At 39.6% G+C, this 9,129-nt stretch overlaps 1 non-coding gene and 1 pseudogene across 1 annotated transcript; one reads left to right on the top strand and one right to left on the bottom strand.

Moving 5' to 3' along the window:
* The first annotated feature begins 1,306 nt into the window (after positions 1 to 1,306).
* Positions 1,307 to 9,129, top strand: part of LOC136217068 (uncharacterized) — a 48,875-nt pseudogene continuing 41,052 nt past the window's right edge.
* On the bottom strand, positions 6,963 to 7,069 carry LOC136221395 (small nucleolar RNA R71). The gene has a single exon (XR_010685158.1). It is a non-coding gene; the product is annotated as a small nucleolar RNA R71 (small nucleolar RNA).

Raw genomic sequence — 9,129 nt, 5'->3', positions numbered from 1 at the left:
ACTAATACGGAAGGGTTAACGACAGAATCAACATGTCTTCTTAACGGACTCTGGGGGAATGATTACAGACTTGCCAATAACATACTCAGTACATCATTCCGTTATGCAAAGATTAAATATAATTCTTGAAGAAATTAATTTAATAGTTGCATACGGCCAGAAGTAGTAAGAACCTAATGGATCACACATAAGACTTGGAACCAAAAGAGAGATGGATGTCATTAATAGATGGAAGCCCAATTGAGCCCAGTAAGGCCCATTTAAATAGAGGGGGCCGAAATTTATATGTAATAAATAAGGAATTATTTTAATTCCATTAATCCTAATTTGATTAGGTTTGTGAATTAAATTAATTAAGAGATAATTAAGTTAGGAGTTTTAATTAGATTAATATACTCCTATTATTATCCAATTAGGTTATTTATTATTATCCTAGATATATTAGATATATAATGAGATAATAATTGGGAATTCTATTCCGAATTGAATTCCTATTAAGTAACCTATTCCTATCTAACTAGGGTTTAGATACAAGCGATTATATATACCCCCTCTATACATGAATTTCGAAAAAGCTCCCTAATCCCCCCTTTGTGATTTTCGAAATTTCAAGTTAGAGAGAGAAAGAGAATTCGACTCCCCTAGTTCGTGGACAAGAATTCATACGGCTTCCATCGATCGATTAATTTCATCTATCTCCTTTTTCTTTGATCTTGTGTTGGTTAATTAGAGGCAATCTATTTTGGTTGCATCTCATACGGTTGATTCTAACTTAACCTCACTGTGTTATACTTCGTGCTTGGGAACTCGGAGAAGAGTTGTGGGTGCTTCTTTAACAACGGTAGATTGTTCTTCAAAAGGTATTTCTTCTTATCCCTCTTTATATGAAATAACGATTAACGGATCCTATGGTTAAAAGGAAGTAGGCTAAAATTTTTATATTTCCGCTGCTATACCTTAGCCTTATTTTCCTTCACCCACAAGAACGATTACAGGGTGGAGAGTTTGTGTTGATTACAGAAAGCTCAATGAAGCCACGAGAAAGGATCATTTCCCTTTGCCCTTCATTGATCAGATGCTGGAGCGGTTAGCAGGATATACTTTCTATTGTTTTCTCGACGGGTATTCAGGATACAACCAAATCACCATTCATAGTGAGGACTAAGAAAAGACAACGTTCACATGTCCGTATGGGACTTATGCTTACAGAAGAATGCCGTTCGGGTTGTGCAACGCTCCAGCCACTTTTCAGCGATGTATGATGTCCATTTTTCATGACATGGTGGAGCGGACCGTAGAAATATTCATGGACGACTTCTCAGTTTATGGAAACTCCTTTGATAGATGTCTAAACAACCTCGAAGCTATGCTTGTGCGATGCAAGGAAACTAACTTGGTCTTAAATTGGGAGAGGTGCCACTTCATGGTCACGGGAGGAATTGTCCTTGGGCATAAAATTTCAGAGAAAGGGATGGAAGTGGACAAAGCTAAGGTAGAGGTGATAGAAAAGCTAGTTGTGCCTACCAATGTAAAAGATGTGCGAAGTTTCCTGGGGCACACAGGGTTTTATCGCAGGTTCATCAAAGACTTTTCAAAGATCGCGCTTCCTTTATCGGCTTTACTTCATAAGGAAGCCGAATTCTCTTTCGATGCAAACTGTGTGAAGGCGTTTGAGCTCTTAAAGTCCAAGCTGATCAACTCGCCTATACTGGCAGGACCGGACTGGGAGCAACCTTTTGAAATGATGTGCGACGCAAGCGATACTTGTGTGGGAGATGTTCTTGGACAAAGGATTGAGAAGAAGTTTCGGCCTATTTACTATGCAACCAAGACATTAAACGAGGCCCAACAGAATTATACAACTACCGAGAAGGAACTTCTTGTAGTTGTGTATGCCTTCGACAAATTCAGACCCTACTTTGTGCTATCCAAGGTTGTTGTTCACACAGACCACGCTGCGTTGCGATACTTGTTTGCTAAAAAGGATGCTAAGCCGAGGCTGATCCGATGGTTATTATTGCTTCAAGAGTTTGATCTAGAAATAAGAGATAAAAAGGGAACGGAGAATGTCGCGGCTGATCATTTATCAAGGATTGATCACCAAGGCAGTCAGGAACAACCAGAGATTGTTGAAAGGTTTCCAGACGAACATCTATACACTGCACAGTCTGCGCCATGGTTTGCCGATATTGCCAATTACCTAGCAAGTTCGCTCAAGCCTCACAAACTGTCCACTAATCAGAGGAGAAATTTTTTTGCTGAAATTAAATATTACTTTCAGGATGACCCTTATCTTTTCAGGTTGTGCGTGGATCAAATTATTCGAAGATGTATATCGCAAGAAGAGGGACAGATGTTCTAAGCCACTGTCATGACCGTGAAGCTGGAGGACACCATAGCGCTAGCAGAACTGCAGCCAATGTCCTTCAATCAGGTTTTTTCTGGCCAACGCTTTTCAAAGATGCCCATTTGTTCGTTAGCACTTGCGATGAGTGCCAGCGAACAAGCAACATCTCGGCTAGGAATGCTATGCCCCTCAACAATATAGTTGTGTGCGAAATTTTTGACATCTGGGGCATAGATTTTATGGGTCCATTCCCAACATCCTTAGGAAATAAATATATCTTAGTTGCTGTGGATTATGTGAGCAAGTGGGTTGAAGCAATGGCTAGTCCCACCAATGACGCCCGTGTGGTAGTAAAATTCCTGAAAAGGCTATTTGCCAGATTCGGTGTCCCACGAGCGATCATTAGTGATCAAGGAACCCACTTTTGCAATGCCAAATTCGAGAAGCTGATGGGAAAGCTTGGAGTCTCCCACAGAATTGCCACACCTTACCATCCACAAACAAGTGGACAGGTAGAGATTTCCAATCGTGAAATCAAAAGAATTTTAGAAAAAACTGTTGGCAATTCTAGGAGAGACTGGGCAAACAAGCTTGACGATGCTCTTTGGGCATATAGGACTGCCTATAAAACACCAATTGGAATGTCTCCGTTTAGATTGTTATACGGAAAATCTTGTCACCTTCCTGTTGAAATGGAACACAGGGCCTTCTGGGCATTAACTTTCTTAAATTTTGAGCAACATGCTATTGGAGATCAGAGAAGACTTCAACTCTGCGACATGGAAGAGTTCAGGTTGTTCTCATATGAGAATGCCGTGAATTACAAAAACAAGACCAAGCTGTGGCATGATAAAAAAAATCCAAACAAAAACATTCCAAGAAGGTCAGAGAGTCCTCTTGTACAATTCAAGACTCAGGTTGTTTCCTGGGAAGCTAAAGTCAAGATGGACGGGACCTTATACGGTGCACAAGGTGTTTAATCATGGAGCGGTTGAGATTGGCAGGGAAGGTCAGGAATCTTTCAAAGTGAACGGGCAGAGATTAAAACCATATTTAGAGAACGATCACATAAGGAAGACTGATACCGTTCATTTCTAGGACCCCCAAGCCAGTAGAAGCACAAAAAGGGTGTTCGCTACAAACACCAATTGTAGCACAAGTAATTTTTCATTTTAATTATTTTAATTTAGTTAAATAGTGTCAATTGTAGTAGATTCATTTAACGTAGAACTGTGATTCGTAATAGGTATCTCATGAACAGGCACAGTGGTAAAACTCAAACCTTTTCCTAAAGGTGTAGTTTTACAAATGTACCTGTTCCGTAGGGGAGCAGTATCTTGGGAAAATTGGGCGGCAAAAACAAAAAGAAAAAATAATATAAGTCAGAAAAAGTAGAGACGTCCAATCCTATCCCCATAGGCACTCATCTCGCTTGTCTTCCTCGATGAAATCAAACGGATAGGGAGCAATTAATTCGAAATTTAAATCGTGACCATTCGTCACCCTTGATCCTATTTCGAATGAACATGCCATTTTGCCAATCTGTCCAGGTGGCGTCCTCTGAATCGACCTCATAATGACAGATTGGCAACAGGACATTTCTGCTCTCCCTACTTAAGAGCTCTACTTCATTACGGTCATTCGCTCACTGTATTTTTTCTTTCTTTTCTTTTTCTTTTCTTCGTTCGTTCTTTTCATTTAGACATTCCATGCTCTGTGCCCTTTACCACTGGGAAACATTATTTAAACTCGAGCACAGCATGAGAACCCGTGGTTCAGGAAAACACGTAAAAGTTGAGGGCTCATCCAAGAAAGAAAAATCGAAAGGGAAGATGGCGGAGCCCAATACTGTAGCTTTTGTTCCAGACGAAAAACTGGTAAAGAAACTTTCCCAGTTCAAAGACGCAACCGTGCAGGCTTACTACGAAGAGCTGGCAAAGCTGGAGTTCGGACCCATCCGAACAGTTTGTTGGGAAACCCTAAAGCGGCTCAAGCTTGATACTCGCGTGCGCGCACTCATGGAGGCAGGCCACTTTGGATGCTTCTTTGAGATGAAGGAACCTGCCTATCGGGAACTGACACTCTAGTTCTTGGCCACTTTTAAGCACAACGTGGAGATAACCGATCCCGAGGAAGAGGGAAAGTTCAGCTTCCGACTCATGGGACACTCCCAGAGGCCTTCGCTCAACTTGTTCAACCAGATGTTAGGCGCTGCCGATGATGATGACCTTGAATCGGAAAGCTACAAAGAGGCATTCACCAAGACGCCAGATGTCTTTGACCCTACGGCTTTCTGGGAGTCAATTTCGTGACAGAAATACTATGACGGTAGCGTGTCCAAGGCTTCCAATATTGATGACTATGCAATCCGCTATTTGCACAAGCTAATTTCCGGCACAATATTTGCTCGAGAAAATCAAGCCACCATGCCACATGCAGATCTCACCGCCTTGTGGAGTATGGCAGTTGGACCGAGAATGAATCTAGGATACTAGTTCGGAGAATACATCAGCGCCTTCTGCAAGAAGAACTCTTCACTCATCTGTTGTGGGAGCATCGTCACCAGGATTGCTGAATCAATCGGAGTTTTTAAACCCGAAGACCACTCTCGTCTCACGATTGTGAACCACCCGGACTAGATTGACCTCCAGAGCCTACAGAAGATGTTGTTCGGAAAGATGGTAAATGGGAAGTGGGTATGGATGTCGGACTTTGTTACATCAAGGAAAACAGAAAGCCGTAAAAGGAAAAGCGAACCAACAGTGTCGGTCTCATCAGATTCTGAACAGGTCGAGAAACCAAAGGACCTGGCATTCTATCAGAAGTGTGCAAAGCTTTCCAGCGAGGATATAATGGATCGATTCAACGCCCTGTTTGCCCAAAATCAGGAAAACCGTGAAATGATATTCGCCCTGGAGCAGAAATACGAGTCTCAACAGGGGTCGATCGATATGCTCAAAACCATTTGTATTGAGGAGCATGGAAAGAAAAGTCCTTCTGGTTTTTCTAAAAAGAGTCCGATAAGAAAAGTGCCTGAAACTCCTGCTAGTGCTCATGTTAATGCTAATGCTGGTACGCCCTCGAAAGAGGAGGGCATTCCTACCACTGTGGATAGAGAGGTTAACTCCTCTCTCTCCCAACCCGCCTGATCTGTTCAAATTGTCGCTGTCCTAGCATCTGGTAACCTCTAACACTCTTACTCTATCATGTTATGCTCTTCCTGTATTATTATGCTTTCATTTATCTACAATCTACTGCCGTGTTAATAACATTGAGGATAATGTTTGGTTTTCTTTTGGGGGTGGGGATTGTGTATCAAAATTTATGCGGGCATGACATGATAAATGCTTTAAATTTTGTTTGTTTAATTAGTAATTTGATGTAAAACAAATATCCCTTGAGAATCTCTGTTGCATATGTCCTTGGTAATTATTGTGATGCTTGTGTTCATTTTCTCTTCCGCCTATTTATTCACCATCTAGTCAATTGTTTTGTGTTCAGCGGGAATCAAAGAACAGACTGTGCATGTTTTGATGTAGTGGTTTTGTGTTACTTGCTTGTTTGCATTTTGTGTCCCCAAATCAGGAAGTTCCAAAAAATTTCAAATTTTTAAGTCCTCTTTCAAAATTAGTAACCCTTGCCTTACTGCGTTTCCCCAAATATAGTGAGAACTTGAGCCTAAGAATGCATCTATGGTATGCATTGATTCTTTTCTGAGTGGGCAAGCGCTCACTATCTTTAGGGAGAATTTGCCTTGGTGCCCTGTTGAAATGGTGATTGGTTCTGACTTTCATAGGAGGAAAAAGGCATTTAGTTACCCTCTCCGCTACAAAAAAAGACACATGTGCTTTGCACTCCAATGATTAGGATAACCAAGTCGAGCCATGACCTGCTTTTTCTGAAAAACCACGAATGATAACCCTCTCCCTTCACTTAAAACTCTAAAACACCCTGAGTTCCGTCTTATGCTTCGAAAAGCTAATCGTTTAAAATTGAATCACGTGCTTAACTTATGCAAAAATAAGCGGTTGAGCAAATATTGCTTAGGAAAAGACTGAAAGGACTTGGGAATATAATGTGGGGAGGAAGGAACCTTAATGAAAAAAAAGAGTACTGGGTTATGAGGAAACAGGTTATGTAGATAAGCAAAAAGGATGAATAACTGTAATCAATTTGAAAGAACTCTTAAAAAGAACAAGAAAGAAAAGAAAAAGAAAAACAAAACTCCAATAAAAACTAGAATTACTGAGCCAGAAGTTATGGCTACGCTAGGCCAGGAGTGGCCGGTGTAACAAATAGTATAGTTAGACCCCAAATTAATGCAAATCAATTTGAGATTAAGCTAGCATTACTTAATATGTTACAAAATAACGTAACATTTTACGGGTTACCTAACGAAAATCCTAACACCCATTTGACAAATTTCTTAGAAATTTGTGACACTTTTAAAATACCGAATGTGACTGCGGAAGCAATCAATCTTCACCTTTTTCCTTTTACTTTGAAGGATCGAGCCAAAGAGTGGTTAACTTCTATGCCAGCCGCAACATTTGAAACTTGGGAGCAATTAGCCCAAGCATTTTTATCAAAAAATTTTCCTTTAGCAAAAACCGCAAGAGTCATAAAAGAGTTAACATCTTTTTCTCAAAATGATAATGAAACCCTTTATGAGGCTTGGGAATGTTTTAAAGAACTTCAACGTTTATGCCCACACCACCAATTGCCCGCTGAACTTTTAATGCAAACATTTTATAATGGACTAAATCCTACAACTAGAGGTTCATTGGATGCTATGTCTGGAGGGTTATTCATGAAGAAAACATCGGCCCAAGCAAGAGAACTTCTGGAGAAAATGGCAATCAACAGCAGTATGTGGCCCGGGGAGCGTGGACACGTACCAATAGCGAAACCATCATCCTCAACTACGTCATCAGTTAAAGGTATAGTGAATCTTGATCCAGTTGTGATGTTGCAAGCCCAATTTTCTGCCTTATCGCACAAAATTGATAGGTTTATGGCACCGTGTGATCCTAATGGTAAGCCAATCCAAACGGATGTAGATTATGAAGGGATGAGCGAAATTGAACAGGTAAATTTTGTCCAAGGGCAAAACCAAACTAATAACCCTTACTCCAATACATATAATCCTGGATGGAGAAATCATCCTAACTTTAACTGGAGAGATAACAATAATAATGCTAATGCTAATCAAAATCGTACGACTAATTATCAAAATCAATCAAGAGATACGATTAGCACTTTATCTTCTAAAATCGACAAATTTATTGATGCTATGAGCGGAAAAATAAGTAATCACGACGATGGTTTTAAACGGATCGAGAATAAATTCGATCAGCTTATTAAAAACCAATCATCTAGCATCCATAATTTGGAGGTTCAAATTGGACAACTTGCTAAATCAATTCCATCCCGCAAAGAGGGAAGTCTTCCCAGCCATACGGAAGAAAATCCGAAAGAGCATGTAAGGGCTATCACTCTTCGTTCAGGGAAAAATTACTTAGGTCCGGAATGCCCGAAAATTCAACTTTGCCAGGAACTGATTTACCAAAGTCCAAAGAAGATACATTAAACCAAAAAGATGCACCAATTGATTCGAGTACAAAAACTTTTGTACCCAAACCACCTTTTCCACACAAAGTCCGCAATAAAGATTATGACAAACAACTTTTAAAATTTTTAGACAAACTTAAAAATTTGCATATTAATTTGACGTTTATGGATGCGATTACGCAAATTCCCAATTATGGTAAATTCCTCAAAGATTTAATTTCAAAGAAAATCAGTTGGGAAGGAATTTCATCCATTTCACTAACTAAAGATTGCAGTTCAATTGTGTCAAGTAATTTTCCCACCAAACTCAAAGATCCCGGATGTTTTACCATTCCGTGTAAATTGGGAGATATTGAATTCCCAAGTTGTCTTTGTGATTTAGGGGTAAGTATAAATTTGATGCCGTTATCAATTTTTAATAAGTTAGGCTTAGAAGAAGATATCAAAAGTACCAATATGGTTTTGCAATTAGCGGATCAAACCACTAAAAGACCATATGGTATTATTGAGGATGTTTTAGTTAAAGTTGACAAATTTATTTTTCCTACCGATTTCGTTATATTAGATTTTGCATATGACGTTAATTGTCCGCTAATCTTTGGTAGACCGTTCATGAACACGGGACGTGCTCTAGTTGATGTGTCGAAAGGGAAAGTAGTTTTACGAATAGGAGACGATAAGATTGAGTTTGATATGAACCAAGCGATGAAATATCCTATGGAGGACTTCGCTTGTATGAAACTTGATTTAATTGACGAATGTGTAAATGACATTGTTAAAAAAGAATAAATAATAGAACCTATAATGAGTGAGGAACTAGAAGATAAGGACCAAGAGCCTTTGATTCGTGAAGATGGACCAGTTCCGCCTTCAATTATAGTTCCACCTAAATTAGAACTTAAAGAATTACCAAGTCATTTGAGGCACGCTTTCTTAGGCGAAAGCGACTCTCTAACTATAATTATCTCTAACAAACTAACACAAGTTCAAGAAGAGAAATTGAAAGAAGTTGTTAGAAATAGGATAGAAAGTATGGGTTGGCAAATTTCAGACTTAAAAGGTATTAATCCGAGCATTGTAATGCACAGAATTCACTTAGAAGAAGATAAGCCACCTAAAGCGGATAGGCAAAGACGCCTTAATCCGAATATGAAAGAAGTTGTCAAAAATGAGATTACTAAACTTCTAGACAATGGAATCATTTATCCTAT

Source organism: Euphorbia lathyris, chromosome 2, assembly GCF_963576675.1.
Source record: "Euphorbia lathyris chromosome 2, ddEupLath1.1, whole genome shotgun sequence".
NCBI classification, from domain to species: domain Eukaryota; kingdom Viridiplantae; phylum Streptophyta; class Magnoliopsida; order Malpighiales; family Euphorbiaceae; genus Euphorbia; species Euphorbia lathyris.
Note: the sequence above shows the minus strand (reverse complement) of the source record. Positions and strands in the feature narration are given on the sequence as shown.